The sequence below is a fragment of the Osmerus eperlanus genome, chromosome 20 (genome assembly GCF_963692335.1).
Source record: "Osmerus eperlanus chromosome 20, fOsmEpe2.1, whole genome shotgun sequence".
Classification (NCBI taxonomy): Eukaryota; Metazoa; Chordata; class Actinopteri; order Osmeriformes; family Osmeridae; genus Osmerus; species Osmerus eperlanus.
In genome coordinates, this window is record NC_085037.1 from 7389849 (window position 1) to 7394897 (window position 5049).

Below are 5049 nucleotides of genomic sequence, written 5' to 3' on the forward strand. Positions count from 1 at the left end.
CGGTTCCTGCTCTTCTTCCCTCGTCCTGGTTCTTGCTCCAGTTAGCCAGACTGAACAGGCAGTTCAGGAGACAGGTAACTAGCTAGCAACACGTCAGCTATACATAGCATGGAACACACTCAGCAGAGACATCTGTCAGAACAGAATTAAGGACTGCAGAAGGTTCAATCTTGGGATCATTCTCCTTCGTGGTATACTACGTCATTCAGTACCTTCACTTACATAATGTATTTTAGGATTCTCAATGAGAATTCTTATTATTACTGCAAGAGATGCACACTTTACAGTCGTTCTAAAAGCTCATTTGGTAGAACATGGAATATTAATTGATTTCCTGAAATGTATTGTGAATTAATATGAAAGAAATTGAGTCTGATTTTAAGGGGCTGTTTAGTGGGTCTAGCACACTTCTGGGTGAAGCTCCTGCCAAGCTTTATAAGGCAACTAGACTCCTTTCATGATACACTAGACAAGTGTATCATGAAAGGAGCTCTTCTTGTGTTCATGAAAAACTGAACAATGAATAATTAAATAAACAAGTGTAGGCCTGTGTGTATGTGTGACTGTGCTTTTGTGTGTGTGTGTGTGTGTGTGTAGAGAACATTGAAACAGCCCACATCGTTCCCTTGAGGACACTGTTGCTCCAGGATACCTCTCTGCCGCAGTTCGCTCAGTCCTTTCTCTCCCTCCATCTCTCCTTTCTGGTCTTCACACAAAGAGCAGCACTCTGAATACCAAGGCTGTCAGGTTATTGCATCAGACGCCTGCTCTCTCACCACTCAGGTGCATGAATATGTATCGTGTGAATGTGGACACCGGCCTCCAGGGAGACCACAGTCCAACCACTGAACCTAAGATCATGGTTAAACATTCTAGGAGAGTAGCCATTGACTTTGGAAGGCAGTCAATATTAAAGGACAAGGGACCCATAAAATCCCATTCCAGCTCCACGCTATGTCCATTCTCCACTTTAACTTGAGAAGTGATAACTGACCTCTCCCAGTTGGGGTTATTGGATAGGCGCTTGCCATGTCACAAAATGGTTGTCGAGCAGAAAGGCCATTACATTTTTTATGAGAGGTGGCAGCTATCTAGCTTCATCGCTGTTGTAAGTGCTCCTGCACCTCATTCTGTATGGCGTTCATTAAACGTAATGCATGTCGTTGATTGTGAACGGTGCTAGGAGACCCCCTGGGTGACAACCAAGGGAAGCTAGCTAATAAAAACACCCCCTCCACCCTAGGTGCCTAGTTATAGGCCAGTCAAATGAAACAAGAGAGGGAGTGACACACATTTGGAGAGACTGGACGCACTTTGGGAGCATAAGAGAGAAAGAAGGTTCACAAGCATGCTTTCACGATAGAGAGAGGGAAAGACTAAACTGTAAGACTCAACTTACAAAACTAACTGTAAGACTAAACTTTGTTGTAAATCGCTTTGGATAAAATCCTAGAATCTAGAATTAGAGAGTGATTCAATTTAATCTGTTGTTTCTCCATTCTGGTCATTCTCCTTGATGGGTCATTGTACTAGTCTACATACAGCAAACAACAGCCTGACATGTCCTTCTCCTATATATCTCTCTGCAGATATTCCACCCCCCCTCACCCCCTCACTTCCTGTCATGCTATTTCTCCTCACACTTCCTCTATTCTTGCTCCCTTTCTCCTCGTCATCTTCTTCTGTCTCTCTTTTACACTATATATACTTCCTGCTCTCCCTCTGTCAATTTATTTCGCTCCTTTCACTTTTTCTTTCTCTCTCCCAGCATCTGCATGAGACTTTCTCACCTATCCCCCACCTCGGGATTGAAATAACACCTTGACATAAAGGACCAAAAAACTCGACCTAGAAGACAGAAGAACAGAAGGACAGCTTGTTTTCTTATTAAAATTATACTTTTTTATTTCTGTTCTGCTTGCAGTTACAGCACAGTTTAGTCATAGTGTCTGGTTGGATGCAGGGCCCTTTCCAGTGTGCGACAGAATATGGCACTAAAACACAACCTCCAACCTCACACAGTGACGCAGCCCAGTACAGTAGCGGTGGTGTTCACGTGACCACACAGGGCCGGTCGACAGGACCGGACCCGACCGGACTAGAACGGTGAAACTATGCGGTAATGAAGGAGCACAGTGTGTAAAGTTGAATGCATTGTTTTTGATGGCACAACATTTGCAGAGAGCACACACACACCACCACTACCACCCCGGCAGTTCAGGGACGGTCTCACTGGTTTGAGTAATTTAGTTACCTGTGAAATGCAAAGCCAGTAACCAGCTACATGTGTGTGTTTGGTTGTCTTAAGAGGTCACTGTACATGTATAGAACTTCTCTGTCCAGATGGACTAAGATCCAGTGTCTCACCAGTTACACAGTGTGCTAAAAGCTGTTTGCTCACAGCCAGGGTCTGAACACACACTACAGTGACATGGTCTTCTCCTCATACACACCTAACTTACATGGTGAGTCTCATCGTTTGTAAGTGGTGCTAGCTGGTTGGCCCAGTGTGTGTGTGCGTGTGTGTTAATAAGTGCGTTAGAACACAGTTAAGTACTGGTCTCTGGATTCACTGGGCTCGAGACAAGGGAGGACAGACAGCAGGACGAAAAAAGACAGATTCATAATATAATACTGTAAATTTAGTAGACAAACTTAGTAACATATCTTAGCTTGAAATATACTATTATATATATATATATATATACTATTATTGAGATAAAATAAATAGCCACACAAATACTTAAAAAATAGACCAGTTTACAATTGCAGACACTCATTAACACAACAAACATACAGAAGAAGAAGAGGGGCAGACATTTCTGTTGGTTAGTGATCCACAAGTAGCCTGAACAGATAACCACCAGGCCAACTGGTCACCTTGTGGGCCATCATTGGATTCTTGTAAGCTGCTGATTGTAACAAGCAAAGCACTGTTCCCTTTGTGTATACCTGCCACACTGGGCTTTATAGACAGGTTTCTTCTGAAGATGAAAACCTAGATCTGGTAGCCAGTTCTAAACCCAAGCTCTAAACTGTGGGTGAAGCGAAGGGAGACAGCTTGAGAGTATCTTTTGTGTTTTTCCTCACAGCTATACAGTAAATCCTAACGAAATGGAAACTGGAATGATAAATAATGTCTCCCAATATCAAAGATGCTAAACAACAATTCTGCTAACGCTATCCACCTCCACAAATACATATGTGATATTATATATCTAGATATTTAAAGAAATGCAGACAAACTTTTACACAACAACATTGTGTTAAACGTAAAATATATATTTTTTCTTCTTCTTCTTCAACTGAAATATGGCTCAGTAGCAGTCACAGGAGCTGGCCAGACTGGATGGAAAGATGGAGCTAACTGGCTAGTTAGCTTAGCTGCTAACTAATCAACATGCACATTTTCACCATTGCCACAGCAATGTTATTATGCTAATGCTAACAGGATGATGAACTGTTTACTTGGAGAAAACTGGATGTGCTGGTATAATTAAACTAGCTGTCAATGTTGAATGACAAAAATGGACTTGAATAGAAGCCAGTGCTTTCTATTCAAACTTATTAACTTGGAATTGGTCTACTTTACTATTCCCACACCAATAACATGAGAATTAAGTTAAGAGTCACAATTCCAAACACAATTTCAATTTCACATAGTATTTTACCTCAAAAGTTACAGACACCCACCCCCCCACACACTCACCCACACTAACACATACAAACAATTGCCCCCTCCTCCCCAAATGCTACGTCCAGTCTTCAAGTGTCGTCGTAGTTGCAGCAAAGATTTCTGGGTAGAGGCTACATTCAGTCTTATTGGGGAGAGGCTGCCATTGACAATATGTAGTTGAACACTTGTCATATGCGCCCAGTATAAGTACAGCACAGTGCTTACTTTGTCATCGCCCTCAATACATTTGTCTCATAATATCACAACACAAATAGTAAAACAACCTTTAAAAATATATAAAAATCATGAACTTATGTGTGTGTGGTTCCGCGGATCATGTATTGCTCAAGAGGGGAATAGATGACAAGCATGTGTCCTGTGTGTGAGAGCCTGCAAGATAGCTGTGGTGCAGTCGTGTTGTGTGTGCCTGTGTGAGTGTGTGTAGCTATGGACATAAGCTCCTTGGGTTTGGCACTCAGCTTCAGTAAGCCTGTATTAACATCAGTCACGGTTGACTTACCCTGTTGTCAAGAACACAAACACGGTAAAACACAGATGCAAAATATCAAATCTGAGGTTGAAAAGGTGAGAGGGGGATAATGAAAAACAGAGACGATATTCCACTCTCCCTCAACATGAAGTATTGAGAGTTAAAACATATAAGACTAGAACATCTACTGAACTCCTTATACATAAAGTATTGATAAGTATTGATCATACACATAAACCACAACAATTGCCTCAGATTTCACAGTTCCTTCAGATGTAAACAGTTTAGTAAAGGAAAGCCAAGAGGGTAAATGTTTTGAAAGGAGGAAGAGGTGGAGGAGAAGAGGGTCATGTGTGGTTTAAGGACCATGTTTCTGTGTCAGGGCCGTCAGTAGGGTAGCCTGCTGCATTAACGAGTACCTGAGCCCTCAGAAGCAAAGAGAGTTTTACAATGAACACACCTGGACGTCAAAGCCAGACACACAGCCCTATAAAAGAGGACCCTGTGACAGGCGACCAGTCCCGCTAAGAACAACTTTTCAGTTTACCTATAGGCTAGATGTTTGATAGTCATTCAGCCACAATATTTGTAGTCTTTCAGCCTCCATAAATGTCTTTTGGAGACACCGTGTGTTTACGTTTTTCAGAAACCATAAAACTATGTTTGAAGTCTTTCAGTCCCCATGTTTGAAGTATTTCAGGGACTCTGAGAGAATTGAACAGTCCTTGGAAACATTATATCGGGGGTCGGTGCAAGACTTCTAAGAGCTTCAGCAACTCAGCAACAACACAAATTCACAGTTAGCTAGATTGTTGAAACTGCAGTCTGTGGAACACACGTGTCGTCTGGCTCTCAGGCCTAGGTCCCTACGTGGCACTTGAAA

The 5049-nt window shown here is 42.1% G+C and overlaps 1 protein-coding gene across 1 annotated transcript in view; it reads right to left on the reverse strand.

Moving 5' to 3' along the window:
• dbpa (D site albumin promoter binding protein a) overlaps positions 1-5049 on the reverse strand; it is a 133887-nt gene that overhangs the window by 64942 nt on the left and 63896 nt on the right. The window lies entirely within an intron of this gene.